Raw genomic sequence first — 20,963 nt, 5'->3', positions numbered from 1 at the left:
GATTTGGGTCTGAATAACGGTGACTGGAGAAGGCACACGCAAACAGGTGAACAGGAAGTCATGACACGTGAGCTGATTAGTTTTAGTTATATAAAATTACTTTTAATAGGCGTTGCGTTTAACATCTTGACCAGGTATGAATCTACATTTACGATTTTCTTTTAAATAAAGCAAATTTTTAATATTCATTTTTCTAAATATTGGCTAAAAACTTGATTTTTAAAAAGAAAATTAGGGTTACAACAGGAGATGTTCTGTTTTGCTTATATTACCTACTATAACTTAATGTCCGGATCCGATAACATCCACCCGACCACCCCCGATCCTTTTCAACCCTTTCTAAATAATGGATTTTACACATATGATTCTTATTCAAGGCGTACACAGAAAACTCTTGAATGCAATCTCCCTACCTTCCTTTACATCAAACCTTCCCAGCCTACCTCACTTTCTCAAGAGCCAGGTAACTTGAAGCCAACACAGATACTTACACCAACCAACCAGGGAGTTCCAACACTTAAATTACCATAACTATCCTTGGAGGCACTGTTCATGCAACTTCTAATTCTCAGGAAAAGGGGATTGAAGATTCATACATATTTACATTTGTCAAGCCGTTGTAGATAGCTCCTGGCTAGGTGATTGTGTGCATGGATCGTAAGTATGAGGCCCAGACAGGACACAAGTCAAAAATTCTCCCAAATATCATATCATAAAACAAAATGCATCATACAAATATTTTAGTTAGCAATGATATGTAACACTTGACAAATAAAGAAGAATGTGCACTCGGCAATGTAGTTAAGAACACTATGAGCAGAAATCATGTGACATCGTATTATCATCCCACCTACCTAAAACTGTTTTAGTGAATATTTAATGTAAAATCATATATCTAGCTCTGAGAGAAAGCAAGATAATTGGCGAGAAAGTGGGCTAGATAACAGAGAGGAATATGGAAATGGTTTCCAGCGGAATAGAGTATGAAAGGCTTGCAAAAGAAGAAACGTAGTATCTGGCTCGAAAAAAAAAATTATGCATGATCCTTGATTCTTTATTTTTTGTTGCAGATGATGGTGATCTCATCGAGGGAGAAAAAGAGTTTTGTAGCAGTCCATATAACATTCTAGTGCCTGGTGGACATTATATACAATATGTTACCCCCACCTATGCTGACAAATGATTTGTTAGGGGTACCCAGGATCAATTGGCTGTGACGCAGCCCCTGATCAGTATCTCTCTTATTTAGTCACCATTAATCCCCAGGAATGCTTAACCAATAACTTTTCAAAAGTAACAACTCGGAAGATTATTTTGTGTTATGTAGACCGGTATGATTAATTTTGCGTGACACGCTACGAAAACAACTTGTCATTTGTTCTATCTGATATTTAAATAGTAAATCATTACAATATAGTCAGGTAAACCGACGAGAAAAAGTTAAAAGAAATTCTTTTTAACAAATATATTTCTCGTCTACTGAATTGCAGAGCAAATACACACATCCTTTGCTGAACAGAACTCCAACTAATTGAAACAAACAAACAAAAAAACAAAAAAAAAAGAATCATTTTTTCGATATATATCGGCTTGATTAGATCTCACCAGTAAATGTTCATTTTTTACTTATTTAATCATCATTCTGTGATGGTAGACGTTGTCGGATGTTTTCTGGTTTAACTGATGTTTGGTAATATTGACAATATTGTTAGGTGAATCAGCCAAGTGATTTGGATCCTTTTATAGGTTTATTATATCTTTATTCTTCGCTTCATGTTCACTTCAATTCTTCTATTGTCTATAAAATCCGGGCAATGATATTTTTCATTGAGCTATTCCTTCCACTCATTCATAATAATACATCAAAAGATATCTTTCTTACTTCCTTTTTCCATAGGCGTATTTAATTATCTACCACTCCTAACCAAAGCTTTAGAGTGAATGGATATATATTAATGTCAAGAGACTTAATTACAGAATCCCCCCTAGTCTCACTGTGATGAATTTGACAGAGAATTGTCATCAGGAAAATTAATACAAGTTTCCATTGATGTTTTGAATGAAATGTTATAAAAGGAAAACGTATTCATAAAAAAATATTGTCTTCTTGATCCCCCCTTTTATTGTATCTTAACTAAGATTACAGATGCTGACTATGGGGTAATCTCAATGACTAGACATTAAGCATGAAAGTTGTCGTTTGATCTACAAAATGAAATATGATTGCTGATTATTGTCGTGTAATTCATATAAGGTATCAAATATTGATATACAATTCATATATGAGTTTTACTCAGGATTACATATATGCATAATCTCCACAACCACAAAATGCAGAATAGATTTATTCAAAGTCTATGACTGTATCGTAGATAATACAAATGCGGTTTACCTTCATATAAAAATATAGTGACATCTTCCAACTTTAGTATTAACATTTGTTTCATGTATAATTATAAAACACAATTTGTGAATGAAGAAGCGTTAATTGTTTTTATTATGCATACTGTCAAGCTGCGGTGAAGACGGCTGCCGGACTTCAGGGGATCGTAGGTCATCGTACCTGTCACAGAATTCACAGTATATGTCTTTTTACAATATAGTGACATCCCTTCATCTGACAGCCATTCATCGTATTGGCCAGTCATTTACATGTTGTAAGCGATATATATCTATAGGTTGGTTTTAGAATCATACGGAGACCCATTCTGAGCAGCTGGTTTCACGCTCTCTAATAAATACAATGTATCAACTAACAGGTTCCAGCAGGATTAACTAATCCGTCCTTTATCTCCGAAGAAGGACACTCTTCTTTCAGGATACTCCTCTTTTCGTTTGCACAAACGGAAAACGCGTTTACAATGATTGATTTGTTCGATGTCGATCAAACGAAATTGATATTCGGATAAATTTGAAATTAAACGTATACATTGCTTATGACATTCGCGAATATCTACGATGACGATCCCACACTGCTTAAAATAACGACATACACCAAGAAATACTACAATGTAATTAATCGTTTTCTTTTATTCATATTGAAATAGTTAATTAAGTATAATTAATTTGATATCGTAATTAACCTAAAGTATCCAGTTAATGAATGAAAAACAAATTAACGAAATTATTCTTAATCAGAAAAAAGCAAACAAATTAGAATATTAGAAAGCTTCACGTGTTCCAAATATGAAAAAGGATTGCACAAGTAAGAAGTTGTTAATTTAAAGTGTTATACAATCTTCCGAGAGTGTCTGTATTTGCGCTAACGCCACTATGTTGGCTCGTTTGGTCCTCCGTATGTTGAGAGAAAGCCCGTATGTGTGAAATATAAATTAGTAATATATATACAATATTGAGGGCATACGTTGGTTGCGATATTCATATCCTAATCCTTTTGATGTTCTAATTAGGCCAAACATATCGCCTTGCAGGTCTAACGAATGCACATTAATTTGTCGAGTACAATAGAGCAACATCTATGCTGACGCGGATTTCCTAGCAGATCTTTAGCTACATTTGAAGTGTCCTAGATTTATTTTACCTTGAAGATTTGTTCACGAAATATTGTTTAATAACATGTAATCAAAAAACAATACTTAATCGAATATGTTTTGTACAGTTTACACAGGCCTCCTGCACATATGATTTTAGTAGGTATTTGGGTTGAATGCTTAGGATTGAAGATATTATCTAGTAGAAATTAATTCCATAGGATGATGTAAATAAGGAATCTCTTTTGCCCTCCTTTCAAAATATTAATATTCGTAAATCTCCCTATATAACTGCATTAAGTGTAAATTCAGTGTAAATTCGTGTGACAGGTATCACATGTATGTCCAGATGGTAGATATTCAATGTACATTGCGTGGTAGGTTTGCTTGAATTAGGTCTTCACTGTATATTATTTGGCATAAGGCACTCGTTTGATAATCTTTTCGGCTGAGTGTTTTTCTGTGCTAAGCTTTCAATGTTGAGACTTTCAGCGCAGAATAGAAAAAAATGAAAGAACCCATCTGTTTGGTCAAATATCATAAGGTTTAACTATCATTTAAAAAGTCAAGCAATCACGATTTCTTATCGTCGTCCTCACTGCTTTTTAATCATAGTGATAATCCTTTGTATTGAAGTCAAATTGTATTTATCATTTATTATAGCGACATTGTGATATCTTGATACTTTTGCATCCATGCGTTTGAGATAGATTTAAGGCTGTAGACGACTTTTGCATATCATTAGAAATTAAAGAAGCTTGATGCGTAGGGTTGATATTGTATCATAAATATATTATAGCGAACATTTCAAAAGGAAATGATTAGCTTGCACAATCTCCAATCATATGAAAATATAAAAAGGCTCCGCAGGTGTTAATTTACTATGCCAATGTCTTGTACATTATAATCAGTTTTTAACATGCACATAAAACTAATATAATTTGACTGCATCTTTAATTCCGTGCAAATACGTTGTAGATCGCTTTTCAAACACATTTCATTAACAACGATGATCATCTTACTGAAAACCATTTCCTTTCCAGCAAACAGAGTATTTCTTTATTGCAGTTAAAACGTTTTATATTTGAAATTTCAATTTCTCGAATGTAGGAAAATTTAAATTGTTTTAATATAGTGCTTTGTTTAAGACGCACCTGTACGATTCGGTTTTCAATTAGGTCCAGATATATAGGTGTCATCCTGAATGGTCAGGTGTTGTGTCAGATTCTCCACTAGTCATAACAAAAATGCGCAATTCTCATTTGCATAATAGAAAATTAAATTAAACTGGATGACGTCATGATAATGATCAGCGTGTCCAGGAAATGAAAAAGTTTTACTCTACGGTTGTAACTTTAGATGAAGAGTACAGGTATCTGGCAGTTCGGTTCTCCGTCGGAATAAAATTTAAATTTTAATTATCAAACAGAGTAGTTAAAAACAGTAAGAAAACACGCCTAGTCATGATTTTGTTTTCCATACCATATAGGAACTGTACATTTGCATAAAATAGTACGAAAGTTACCGCAAACTCCCACTTGTAAAACTTCCTGAAACAATATACGTGATCAGGAGCCCACAATCAACATGGATTCATGTATCTGAATTTATCGGTACAACACGATTTATAGTCACGTAACCTATTTCTGTGACGACAGCGTAGAAACAAATAAACAAGCTATAGAGCCAGTACAATGGGTTGATATTTTAGTCATATTAATTTAATTTAAGTTAATTTTATAAATTAGTTTAATGGGCTTTTTTTTTTTAATCGTTGAAGTGAGAAAAATTGTATAAGGCATAAATTTATTATTTTTGACAGCATCATTATGAAAGTGATTTATGTTCTTCCTTTGCCCTTAAACAACTAAACAGGCGATATAACTTAAATCATTATTGGCTCTACTCTGTCTTACTATATTTAATGTGCTATTCACTTGTGTGTCTTTTGTACAATCTTCCAGATTTCAGGTTTGCCGTAACCTGCCTGCTACGTTTTAATTAATTCAGTGACAGGGTTCAAGATATACACATATTCTTGACTTTCTCCTTAAATTAACAGATTTATAGAAATTTGGACGTGTTTGATGCTCTTTAGTTTGCCTGTTGGTTCCGTTGTTTTATATCTTGTTGTCATGTGTTGTTGGATATCAGTGAAAATATAAACAGTAATGACATGAATCAGAATGTGCAAATTACTTGACGTTCTTTTGAAATCATGAAATTCTAAAAACAGCAACGAAATTAATTGAATGATGGTCTAAATGCTTTTGTTCATCAAGATTTTGAAATATCAACAGAATCAGAATTCAGATGCGATGACAAAATATGAATGTAAGAGATCCTTTCCACTGTACAAGGAAAATAAGACCAGGTGTTCTGGAAAGATAAACGTCTTTTGCTTCATTGACGATACTTATCCTGTTATTATTGACGAATCCAAGAAAGTAATGGCAAGTTAATTGACAACTTGGCAAACTGACGTGCGTCTGACACGTCCAATTTATGTCGCACAAGGGCATCGAATACATGCATTTTTCAATGAGGTCATTATGGAAATCATAAACCATCCCAAACTTTGGCAAGTTGTCGTCATCCTGCACAAAGACCGTAATACTAGGGGGTGCAGACTCGAATATCAAATCCGCTGTTCGACGAAAAGCAAAAATAATGAATATTTAATATTATTTTACAAAAATAAAAATGATAACAAAACATTGTACAATGAAATTCCATAACAAAATCATGCGAATGTATTTCCCATAATCAACATAATGAAAATATATATTTTTTTAAATGTTCTTATATGTTTACTTACCTGTGGGACTAAAAACTGCATCCCTGTTTTAGTAGATTTGTTTTGGTTTTCATACGACTACTAAATACAAGTAACAGAAACATGATCATGACCTTCAAATACTCTTTTAACTGCATCAATTTTTATTTAGTAAATGGAAGTTTATGTTCCGTATCTTTAGGATATACCCACTTGACATTGCAATCAAAGGTACGACAGACTCCTCTACATCAGCCGTTTGATCCAATGTTTACCTACCAAGCGGCCAACAGGTACACCACTTAGCTGTGTGATGAACGAAATTATTTCGACATCATTATTGACCATTTACCATTTCCATATATGATTCTGCTTACCCTACCTATTGGTTGGAGTTCATTCGATCCTCCAGGGCTTATATCACCTATATCATGAGATATCAGATTACGGAAGATTGGTGATCTTTAATATAGTCGGAGATTCATCGGTATCAATCTAGCCCTCATATTTAGAAGATGATGTCGCTTGAACTTATCCAGAAAAACACGACGACAGTGACTAATTTTCATAAAACAGAAGATGCTTACTCTTCCTGAACACATGGTCTTACTTTTCTTGTACTTAACTATCCTATCTATAGATATTTTTACCGTTATCCGTTTTTCTATGTTTGAACTACTCGCACATTAGTCAGTTTTCATCCAGGTTCTTTTGCAATTTTAGTGGTAAAAATATAGCTATTCTTTTTCAGCTTATTTTCTAATCCCCTTCCATATTCGGTATAAATGACCCATCCCCGCATGCAGGCGCAAAGGAACGATTTGCACACAATAACCTGTGTGAAGTACGAAAAAGTTCTGTACCCCTTGTGTGACGTATCAAAACCTTGTTCATATGTGGTTTGTACAATAAAAAAAACGTTCACAATTGTGTGACGCATGAAGAATTAAAGAAGTAATGCAAAAATAGACAAATGGAAGCTTCTGACATGAACGTTCTGTTTACTATATACCTCAATGCTCCCAGACTGATCACTGTTGTCTATAAATAACTTCGCGCGACAAATCAGGAAGATACATTGTTTGTTTATCTTTAATCAACCCAGCTCCTACGTTCGATTAACTACAATGCCGCATCTCACTTCAATTCATCACTAATTTAACATGGATGTTCGTTTTCGTATGTTCTCTGTATAAACCGTTGATTGGATAATGCCTTTGTTTACGCGTCTTGTTACGTAGAAAAAAAATTGCGTCTGTTTACCAAAAGGGTGTATATGTCAATTAATTTCGTGTGATACATTTATCATTTACTGATCGCACCAGAAAATAAGTTATTCCTTAAATCTTAAAATCATTTTTAAAAACTGAACTTAATGTAAGTTATAAAATATAAGATATTAACTTGTGTCCTTGTATCTAAACTATTCATTCATACCAAAAAGATATAAATCATTCCCCAAAACAATGTTACCAATTGATTTACTTATACTGATATTACATGCATCTTCAGAATGCTGTAAGGTAGAAGACATATGTAATGGAATATCTTGGATTCTTACAAAGTTATCTCCCTTATGCGCACACCTTTGTTCCTGGAATCCTAATACATATCATTAACGATTCATGGTCTTACCATTTGGCTATATGCAATATCGCGTTATTAACATCACTCAGATAGATGCATTTGATTTAGATGGTTACGTGATGATTTCGTAGTCAAGAGAAATTTGATTGGCTGAAATACGCACGCACGTATCAGTCGGTAACTCGTGCAACCCCTGCTCCAGGGGGTTCTTGTTGACAAATGATTCATTCTCTTTTGGGAATCATCCTTTCTTTCTATCAAAATGTATTTAAGTTCAAGCATTTATATAATTGATGGGTTCTTATCTATATTTGACGTGACCTCATCCGCCCCCACATCAGAAGTCGTGACCTATGTGACGTCATTAAATCCATAGACTGTGCAGCAGACGACCATTTATTTCCCGCCGGCGGTATTGCTGGCTGCTCACATACAGGCACGTGATTAAGGTATATGTGCACTTCGAATTTCAAGCCAATGATTAAGAATGAATTAGCTGGGCTGATTAAGCAAACATCATTCGGTTGACTTAGATTTGCCTCAAGGAACGAACATTATCAATGTCATGTGCGTTCTACAATGCACTATGTAGGTGTGAATATATTTCCCGCCCTACGAAATGAAATTCTAGGAAGTTAAATTTGTCGGTAATAGCCATCGTTTATTTCGTTTACATGTAGAAGAACTTTCGATGTAAAGATCCTCACCTGTAAACATTAAAATCTCGGTAAAAAAACATAAGAATCTCAATTATAGCAACCTTCGTGTCATACAATCATATATACTTTACGTCCACTATTTGCATTCATTTGGGCTTCTGTAGTAAAACTACGACGCATAGCTTATCATGATTGTTCTGTCTGTTACCTTGTTTTACATGCTTCATTCAATCCTTTTCATCCTGATTCACCCTCTCAGAGATCTGTAACGCTAAAATATTGACAATGATAATAACGAGGATTTTGAGTTCCTATCTGTACAGTTTTGGTTAATGTACCTCGAGAGAAGAAGTCGAATATTGTTAGAAACATTAACAGAGATTAAGACCGATTAGATTAAACTCTATCTCTTATAAACGCTTTATGCAAAGGATACTATTTAATCTCAGGGATTCCCACATTTCCCGGTCATAAAATTCAACCCACAGAATAAAACCATATTTTTTCAAATAGTCCAGCAGCTCCGAAACCCTTTCCGAATTACCTGTCCGGCATTGCAAATTCATAAGCCCTTATTTGAAATACATTTCGTATGTAACCACCACTGAACTGTTTCAACGAAAAAACTTTAATAACTTGTGTAATCAGTAGTGTTGTTTATATTATATATATTTTATTTATTCTTGATGCAGTCGCAAACGAACATTATCAAATACTTGTGTAACATGTAATGATGATGATAACGTTGGCTTTCTACGGATTAAAATAGAAACTGAAAGACAGATTACCTCACGGAGGTATCCATAATGAATTGTATACAGGCACGTCCTTTCATCAGAGTGTCAATATTGTAAAGCATTGTGGCGATGCAGATCGTGAGCTCAGTCAAGCGTCTCCGTGATACGACACGACTTTCCTCCGGGCAGTATATCGTAGTCATTCAACAACTCCTTAGGAATGGACACGTTTGAGTAATCTAAACTAGCGCCTAGATAAAACAATTTCCATATCTTCTTAACAAGCTAGATACAGTTTTAGTAAGAAAAATTTCACCTTTTTGGGAAGTCATATTATAAGTTCAGTTTTTAGATATTTTTGAATTATAATCCGTATAAATCATTCCTAGGCGTCGATTTTGCTTTTCATGAGGACAAGCATTTGATGTTCGTTTGATAATAATCTTATAACGGTGTTATGATTTGTTCCTCTGGGGCAAAAATGAACTTTTGTCTTCTTTTATAGATTTTTTTGTTTTTTTTTGGGGTTTTTTTTTTTTTTTTTTTTGTTTGTTTGTTTGGGGTTTTTTTTTTTTTTTTTTTTTTTGTTTTTTTACACGTTGATGTAGCATACCTATCCCTTTTACTAACAATCCTTTCTCAGTTTTACCTGTTATTTCCGGTGTTAATATAAAGTTCCAAATGTGGATTCACCGACCGGAATCAGGATTTGGCATTATCATTATATCTATCTGACCGGTCGAGGTAGGTAGCAAAGGGTAGGCGTATATGTCCGAGCAATATATGTAAATTGGGTTTTTTTCATCCTTATATACATGTTACCATGACATTAAAGATGTAACGTAGCTATGTTGGTCTCCCTACTTTTCGCTATATTAATAGATCTGAATGAAAACCAGGCGTTGTTGGTGCGACTTTGAGACCAAAGTCACTGTACTTGATGAAAGTTCCTTTGAGAATAAATCATGCTTACATAATCGGCAATCAATCCCATGCCGAAGTGTTCCAAGGTTTATAAAGCGGCCGATTTAATGATGCAAGTTTCATAACGTTAATGAGATGGTTTGTAAGAAGATTGTCCTGTTTATACGTGTGGGTGTGGGTTTTATAATGGTTGTCTACTGGGAATCAGACATATATTGATGTCTACAGAAAATTCATTCATGAAAGTGAATATTGCGCCATTACCACATTTAACTCATGGTTTACCACTATCATTCCATGACTTTGGCGCGAAAATAAACAGATAAGTGTCTCACTGTATGTGTAAGCCTACGAAAGGATGGAAAGTCATTGACAACAAAAAGCGAATTTTCATTGATCATGAAGGGTTTGATATCATATATTTGATTTCAATTAGTCGAAGAGTTGTAGACAGTGAGGAATGAAATACAACATTAAGAACCGACTATCTTAACTTCAGGCATGCTACACGTGATCGTCCTATTCACATGACGCTATCACGTTTACGTACAAACTGGACACGCCTATCTGCTCTTTAATTACACACAAACGCCTATATAAATTGTAAGTACAATTGCTCAACCGGAAGTAGAAAAGAAGTTCATATCCGATGACAACATATTTAGTAAGTAAAGACTTTATGTTCGGCTGATTGGCAAAACAATGAATTCATTAGATCTTACAGTAATTTGATCTTTAAAGGAAGGCAGTATATATCAATTTACAATTATAGCTGGTTGATGAGGTCAGTTCGTGATTTTATCAACCAAGAGCAAAGTCCAAGGTTAACACTGTTTCTGGTTGGTGCGATAAAATCGTTGACTGACGATCAACGGATTTTATTGTTTCACGAAATGGATAAAAATTGCTTATTTGAAACAAAAGTTATAAATATTACGAAATTCATTGAAGTGCGTGTATGGGGATGGTGCCCTGCCACTTAGATTGTTTTAATCACTTTGGATTTTGCTCAGTCGCTTCCTAGGCTTCAAACGTTAGGCCCTTAGCATCACTGACGATCCCCAGAAGGACGAAACAGCTGAATGATGTAGTTAAATTCATTATTTTTGTTCTACTGTATCTAACTAAATCATTGAAAGGACCTAATTAGATACGTGTCTTTTGTACCATCTTTGATATTCAAAAAAGCAGTCAACAGCCAAAATGAATTACTTGAGGTTCATATTTCGTGTAAATAACAAAAAAGTCAATGAAGTTTGAAAAAACTAGGGTGACAATGATTGCCAATGGAATATGGTTCATCATCTCCAGGTAGAATTTGGTAGCTTCCCATCCACATTCATTCTTGGGGGATATTTTTAAAATGTGCATATTTTCACTTGGAGAACTTTAAAGAATCCATACAAAAGTTTTGCGTTGGCACCGTCAAACCCGTCCGTCAGTTTCTTTATACCATTGTCGATGTATAAAGCAATCTTTAAAAAGACAGTCGTTTTTGTTTGGTTAGCAATAAGCACCAAAGCTGATAAAGTTGGAGGTGTGCCAAACAGTGAAAATTAGCAGTTCTAAACAAATATATTTATGGAAACACCAGGTTTACATTTTCCTCTTTGTGTTATGTGACCTTTCTGGTCATAAAAAAGCGCGAAATCACAATAGAAAATAAATATAATGGTCGTAATACCCTCTAATTAATTCTTAAAGCAATTCTTGCATGCACAATATCAGTTTCAGAAATAGAATTTGTCGGAAAAGTGACGTAAATTCTAGATCACATGAAAACGTAGCATAACATTTAGTTTCTAGAGCAAAAAACCAATTTAATACATATACTCGATCACGTGGCACGTTAGTTCGATAGAAAATCTTAGATGATAGAAAATACTTGTAAAGTTAACATTACTCAGCAGAATAGCGGATATGTAATTATTAGGCCATTTAATACGGTGCAACAATCGTCAAATGTCGAAATCTGTAATCGGATAGAGATTTAGCTGTATCCATGGTGATGACATTGCGATGACGTCTTTTCGCTCTATTTTGATACACTTGTTATTGTTCATAGAATACGTGTGAAAATCAAAGTTCAATATTTGATAATGACAAATCAAAATCCAGCATTGAAATATTATAACATTACAGCCAGTCAGTATCGTACTTTGGTCCATATTGATAAAAACATTTTTGTTATCTGTCACCATGGACCATGGGCGTCAAACATTATCTAAGGGACATGTATTTCTGTCATCATTTACGACTGCATGGGTACTTTAGGGAAACTGTGTTACTGTCATCATTTACGACTGCTGGGATTCTTCAGGGGAACTGTGTTACTGTCATCATTTACGACTGCTGGGGTACTTTAGGGGAACTGTGTTACTGTCATCATTTACGACTGTTGGGGTACTTTAGGGGGAACTGTGTTACTGTCATCATTTACGACTGCTGGGGTACTTTAAGGGAACTGTGTTACAGTCATCATTTACGACTGCTGGGGTACTTTAGGGGAACTGTGTTACTGTCATTTTTTACGACTGCTGGGGTACTTCAGGGAAACTGTGTTACTGTCATCATTTACGACTGTTGGGGTACTTTAGGGGAACTGTGTTACTGTCATCATTTACGACTGTTGGGGTACTTTAGGGGAACTGTGTTACTGTCATTTTTTACGACTGCTGGGATTCTTTAGGGGAACTGTGTTACTGTCATATTTTACGACTGCTGGGATTCTTTAGGGGAACTGTGTTACTGTCATCATTTACGACTGTTGGGGTACTTTAGGGGAACTGTGTTACTGTCATATTTTACGACTGCTGGGATTCTTCAGGGGAACTGTGTTACTGTCATCATTTACGACTGTTGGGGTACTTTAGGGGAACTGTGTTACTGTCATATTTTACGACTGCTGGGATTCTTCAGGGGAACTGTGTTACTGTCATCATTTACGACTGCTGGGGTACTTTAGGGGAACTGTGTTACTGTCATCATTTACGACTGCATGGGTACTTTATGGGAACTGTGTTACTGTCATCATTTACGACTGTTGGGGTACTTTAGGGGAACTGTGTTACTGTCATCATTTACGACTGTTGGGGTACTTTAGGGGAACTGTGTTACTGTCATCATTTACGACTGCATGGGTATTTTAGGGGAACTGTGTTACTGTCATCATTTTCGACTGCTGGGGTACTTTTGGGGAACTGTGTTACTGTCTTCATTTACGACTGCTGGGGTACTTTAGGGGAACTGTGTTACTGTCATCCTTACAATTATCTGTATCAATAAGCTCTTTTTTATTCCAACACACGAATATAAGTTTTAGGATATAATTGATAACGTATATGTTCAAAATGTAATGTATATCAACTGAAATTATTTTAACATCAAATAATGTGTATACACCAGATAATGTGTATACATCATATAATGTTCAGATAATGTTTGTACATCAGATAATATTCAGATAATGTTTGTACATCAGATAATGTGTATTCATCATATAATGTGTATACATCAGATAATGTTTGTACATCAAATAATGTGTATACATCAGATTATGTTCAGATAATGTGTATATATCATATAATGTTCAGATAATGTTTGTACATCAAATAATGTGTATACATCAGATTATGTTCAGATAATGTGTATATATCATATATTGTTTAGATGACGTGTGTACATCAGATAATGTGTATACATCAGATAATGTTTATACATCAGATAATGTTCAGATAATGTTTATACATCAGATGATGTTTGTACATCAGATGATGTGTGTACATCAGATAATGTGTATACATCAGATGATGTTCAGATAATGTGTAAACATCAGATAATGTTTGTACATCAGATAATGTTTGTACATCAGATAATGTGTAAACATCAGATAATGTGTATACATCAGATAATGTGTATACATCAGATAATGTGTATACATCAGATAATGATGATGCAATTGCGAATCCCCTTCATACTGAAATATTCCGGATGTTGATATTTCTGGTTTATGTTATATATTATCCCTAACATCGGACAAAAGACACTCAATTGCAAGAAATGTCAAAATCTAGACCAGGGCATACACTAGCCCCATAGTTTAATAAATGTTGTAATTTTCATGGAATTTGCCCGAAATTTGGAAAATAATGGTGTAACCTATCATCCGGACGCGTCCATATTCTTTGTTTTCGTTTGCGTTCCACAATATCATTTATCAACGTCTGAGAAATATTTCAGATAAGTATATCAAGACTCATAGCAATCATTTACTATCTAATGACAGAATAATTTATAATAACACGTCGGCACACACGAAACGACACCGGTCATTACAATGACCCATCAACACAAAAGATATTTGTTGTGAACAGTGTATACCAAACATCATTAGGAGAATGGTTTGCTGTGTTCTTTTCCCAATTGAAGCTCCCATTGCGATGTCAAAACCAAATCTAAAATACTCAAATCATCCTTTAAGATCGAACAAGGTAACCTAACGTTCAGATTAAAACGGTGCATCTATTAAAAAGTGACATTTATTTCATTTTTTCCAGTCACCATTTAGGTTTCAAAACATTAGGCCCTATTCTGTTGTACGCTGTAGATTCATTATTTGACTTTCTATCTAATTCTGAAATTGTTATCTATAGCGAACTTGTGTGTCATTTGTACAGTTCTTTATATCGAGTGGTGTTAATTCATAATATGTTCCTGACATCACACAGGGATTTTATTGTGATGGCGTTTTGTCTGCACAAGAAAGTTTTCCTTTCATCAAAGACATGAATTAAAAAAAATGATAAGTTTTTCCTTCGGCATGTTATCATTTTGTAATTTAACAATTATTTTCTAGGTAATAACCAATTACGAAATCTGCTTTGATCCGCCTATGCAGACTTTTAGAATAAGGCAGTTTTCATATGTGTTTTGAGCCTGGGGATTACACGTTCCTAGAATAGATTTATTTTTCGAGGATTCGTGATCAAACAGCCTTATATATATATTGCGTTTTCAGATTTTTCTTTATTTAGAGATTTGGCGACACACGCCTTCTCAAACAATTATCAAAAATAGCTGTTTTTAGAAGAATTTTACATTCCGTTCGACAGTTTGATCAAATCATTGTTTGGGGGGGTCTATACCGATTTTTTTCACGTGATTCATATATTACGTATTCTTTGATAGCTGCCATGGAGGAAGAACTGCAGGAGTTTGAGAACATGATGTAAGAGAGAGGTACAATTTTAAGATTTAAACATAATTAATTTTGCATGTTTATTTGGGAAATCTGCAAAGTTTTTCTGAGATTGTATAAAATACACACTAATTGATGCAAATTTAGAATTAAAGATAACTGAGTCAAACAATGCATTACACTACATCATTCAGCTGTTTTGTCTTTCTATGGCTCGTCAGTGATGTTGAAGTGTAAGAGTCGACTGAGTAAAATCCAAAGTGTTTTAAAAATTAAAAAAATAAAAAAAAAAATACACGGAATATTCTACACCGCGCTGCTATTTGAATGAGTTTAAACGTAACATGCAGATTACAGCAAACCTAGGGTTCTAAAAGTCCACCAGCAGTGTCTACAAACCGCAGTCACCAAGACTGTACATGTACAAATACAGGAAAAATTAATAGCACCTTTTGATAAAAAATTTTGAATAAGATACAATACGGCCAAGCAATGAATTAAACTACATCATAGAAATGTTTCTAGGAATCGTCAGTGATGCTAAATGCCTAAATTTTGAAACCACATCGGTCAGTATGGAACTCTTTTACCCACCTTTCCCTCGTTGATTGCTTATGTTGCCTTCCCTGTACTTTGGAGATTTTGAACGCAAGCTATATGAAGCTTGAAAATATAAACATGTTGCACTCATTACTTCAACCGTTTTGCTCCATTTTCCTTTCATAGATTATCTTTGATAATAATTTGTTCTGAAGTTTATATTTTTGGCGCGATGATTTTTCGGGGTTGCTCTGATTCGCGAGCATCGTGAACATCGCGAAAATGAATAGCTCTCAATTAGTGAAGGTCTATGGCGGTTAATTGTATCATTTAATATCTTCTATATGTAGATATCTCATTGATAGCCTGAACAAAAAACGCACAAAAAAGTAGAATTTTAAAAGTATACGAGTTATTTGGTATTTCTTTAAACAAAATTGGATGATGGAGGATTCCACCAGGATTGAGGTAATTTCATCAATATGTGAAAATCAACTGATTTTCAAATTTCAATGAGAAATTGTTTATTCGATAAATTCTTTAAAGCCCGCTATATCCTATATGTAAATGTGTATTGCAACACCGGAAGGAGTGCTCCGATTGGAGTGTGTTATATATTGATACAGTTGATTTGTAGAATATGACACTGTAGCCACCATCCTTTGATTGCCATCTGAGAACTATCGAGATGTAGGCCCGTAGGAGATAGCGCGGTCATAATATCAAAATGGCGATGAATTAAAGTTGAGGAAACGGGTAAACTTTCAATTAGCGTTACGATTTGTTTTAGGCTTTGCGTTGTGCGTGGGAGGAACTGCTAATGACACGTTTTATTTTAGGTAATATCTCGTTTATAGACAATGAATTGTACAGAGACTAATATCTTATATGATATACAGTCTGTTTCGACGTCAATCCCAATCTTTGAGATTGTACTAAATGGGGTTTTTCTGGAAAAGGGAGTTTTTTTATAGCCTCCACCCACAGACAAAATATATACACGTATATAAAAAAGATGTATGTTAATAAAAAGGTAGCCAATTTCATGAATCTGTTCTAGAACACTAGGAAAATATATAATAACGAAAAAAACACTACGTCTGCAGACCGTGAAGAATTTGTGTGGATGCTTTGGTACAAATGGTCTTCGACAGCATTCGTCATGTAAACAGAGAAGATTACAGATTAATCGATTGAATACGGAATTAATAATAAAAAGGTCAATAATTTGATATTTCACTGACATTTGAGCGAGTGACATATCAAATAATGTAACAATTTTACTGAATGTCATGTCATATTCTGATAATGTTTCTTAAAATACCCCTTGTTCTTATCTATGACGTCACAAAAGTGTTGTTTCAACTTTTTTGAAATTGAGCTGCCCGGTTAAACTAAAGAGCTAAAACTGTTTGTTCTATGCCTGGTATAATTCCTATTTCAACTGGATATTTCTTAACTAATCATATTGGACGAAAAATTAACTATTGTATTATGTATTTTAAAGAAATGAAATCATTAGATGATCACCAGTCTGAAATGTCACTCATGTAAGGAAGGGTTTTGCAAGCGATTAAATGTACAAATTTATGCAATGTGAAAATTAAAAAAAAAAATACGTTTTATATATTTAATCGTATAGTTGATACATGTGTATCTATCCCAGGAATATATATATAAGTACATAAGCAGTATTCTAATATATTCCAAAGCATGACTGAGCGTTTAAGTGTGGACCTGGTAGATTACTCGTACCGGCCGGATTAAGATTACAGCAGGCAGCTTTTAGATTTCCATGTTCAAATGTCGGCCTGATTTTCTTCTAATGAAATCTGACATTAAAACAAAAGAAGGCTTTAATAAGCCACGTGCTGTTCATACGGGAGAAATCACACTAAGGGTGTGCCGATATTCCGCGGAAATTAATTATTATATGCCACCGTTTCGTGTTTCAGCACCACCTACTTCCGGTTGCGTCATTCTTGAAATGTAACACTGAAACAATGCAGTGTCATGTATCTTTGTAGAAGGGAAGTGTGTTCCATGGCCTGTTCTGATCAGCTGTTAACCTAATGAATGCCACCTTTATCATACACCCTAGTCTTTCAGTTAGTCATAATTCAATTGAAAGGCGTTAATTCATTGTACTTTTGCTTGTGTTAAACCAGTTATATACACCTGCACGAGTAGAATCATTCGGACAGGTATGTACTGTCTCATCCTGTGTCCAAAACAGGTGTGTTTTATCGGATAAAGAATGAGGTGAAATAAAAGAGAGATCATTTGGGTTACATAATGTTGTATTGATTTTAATTCATCAATTTTTCCCTTTAAACGTGAGGTTTAAGCATAACAAATAGCGAATAATTCGAAATAGCAATCATTTAAGATAAAATCACATGACGATCAGGTTAACTTTTTAAAAATTATCGGAGTTTTCATCATAACGGAGAGTATTGGTAGTCCCATACAAATCTCATTTTAATGGGTATTTATTCAGGAATAATTGAACGTCAGGGCCACCGTTTGTAGCTATACTCTTACAGTTGCATGGAGTTTTCGCTAATCCGGAAAAATGCATTGAACGCAAACCGGAATCAGACAGCATTTGATGGAAACAGGGACATGAAAACGGGAAAGAAGAGAAGAATTAAAGCTGCGGCAGCAATAGATAAAATATCATATCCTATTATTATATACAGCACCAGGGTATATCTATGACAACACTAGGGTATATCTATGACAGCACTAGTGTATATCTATGAAACACGAGGGTATATCTATGACAACACTAGGGTCTATCTATGACAACACTAGGGTATATCTATGACAACACGAGGGTATATCTATGAAACATGAGGGTATATCTATGAAACACGAGGGTATATCTATGACAACACTAGGGTATATCTATGGCAACACTAGGGTCTATCTATGAAACACGAGGGTATATCTATGACAACACTAGGGTCGATCTATGACAACACTAGGGTCTATCTATGAAAGAACTAGGGTATATCTATAAAAACATTAAGGTCTATCTATGACAACACCAGGGTATATCTATGACAACACGAGGGTATATCTATGACAACACTAGGGTCTATCTATGACAACACTAGGGTCGATCTATGACAACACTAGGGTCTATCTATGACAACACTAGGGTCTATCTATGACAACTCTAGGGTCTATCAATGACAACACTAGGGTCTATCTATGAAAATACTAGGGTCTATCTATGACAACACTAGGGTCTATCTATGACAACACAAGGGTATATCTATGACAACACTAGGATCCATCTATGACAACACAAGGGTCTATCTATGACAACACTAGGGTCTATCTATGACAACACAAGGGTCTATCTATGACAACACTGGGATCTACCAACATTTTGAATACAATTTCACAAAAGGAAAAATATCACTTTCCAATAGGAAATGGCCAACACGACAAAATTTCCATTTGACCTTCAGAGTTCTTCGCAATGGTGATGAAACCAACCCAGCTTTTCCCAGCCGTGGTAATTGTAATGATACTTATGTCACGAGTTTCTGTATAGCAAAAACACCAAAGAAAGGCTGACAACAGATAGGAAAAGTTGAACACTTTTCTCACGAAATTGTAATAAACTGTCCAAATTGACTACAATGGAAAGAAATGTTGAAGCTTGTATAAAAGAGTTCAGCATATCTTTGCTAATTGTACAAAAGACACACCAGTGAATAGTACTTTTAACTCTGGAGACAGTTAATCCTAGAAAATCGTCAGATGTTTTGTGAACTCGTCAGCGTTGCTAACGACCTAAACCTAGGAGGCAACTGAGAACTACAAAAACTGATAGAAAGACATTTCCATAATACACACACTATGTAAGGAGACGTACATCATGAAATACTTACCAAAAGACACGTTTTAAGAATGTGATCATCATTGGCGTTCAAAGAATGAGTGTATATTGAACATTAATCAATGTAAGAAATAAATTGATGTCCCTAAGGTTGTAAGGAAGTACGTGTATGTATATATGAATATAACACATAAGTAATAGTAAATGCTACCCAGATTACTTTTGCATTTGTTCTCGGGAAAGGAGATACATACATACATACATACATACACACACACACACACACACACATACATACATACATACATACATACATACTTGTACAAACAAACAAACATACATACATACATACATACATACATACATACATACATACATACATACATACATACATACATACATACATACATATATGTATGTACAGTGTATGACAATATGTAACGACTTTGTCCATCACAAACAACAGTTAATCACTGGTAACGCTGACTGACTATTTTGTAAAACATCGTATATTGAATGAAAGTGCATCAATCTTACTTGGCACAAGTACATTACATCATGTAATATTCATGACTTGGCCTCGTTTTCAGAGTCGAGTAGATCCCCTTCCAGGAAGATAGTCCGAGTGAGTGGCGGGGGGTGGGAATAAGGTGTAAAAATTCACAGTCCCAGGGGGTCCACACTCAGGTATCGTCGACAGGTAACCAGACTTCTCTCATCTCTTATTTAAAATGTTCGGTTGTCTTGTTTTGCTAACAAGACTTGTCAGCCAAAAATATCAACGCATATGATCGTATGCACAGTAATGCTGGTCAGCCTAACTCTGTAGTATTATCCGATTATCATCGCTGTGGTAGGCGTCATGTCATCACAAACTTACCATAAATGTCGAAAGCCAACTATTTAATTTACTTTTCAAAAAGTTATGACAAGGACAATGTATTCAATATAAACAAATAAAAATGCTTATTTTCGCTTGTGTATCAGTACATTTTAAATATGAAAATAACACGTTATATCCTTCACTGGCACTGCCATTGTCAGAACACACCGGCAGTGACAGGAAACGGCTGTATTCTAGTGCGTGTATTTATACATCGGATTTACTGTCTGATGTATTTAAATATTATATCAAAAATATGAGTAACTGTTTGAATAAGGTTTTTGTTTGCTTTAATGAACAACTTCTTTAACGA

This window comes from Ylistrum balloti, unplaced genomic scaffold, assembly GCF_031769215.1.
Source record: "Ylistrum balloti isolate Yb309-2 unplaced genomic scaffold, AGI_CSIRO_Ybal_v1 Utg370868, whole genome shotgun sequence".
Lineage (NCBI taxonomy): Eukaryota > Metazoa > Mollusca > Bivalvia > Pectinida > Pectinidae > Ylistrum > Ylistrum balloti.
Note: the sequence above shows the minus strand (reverse complement) of the source record.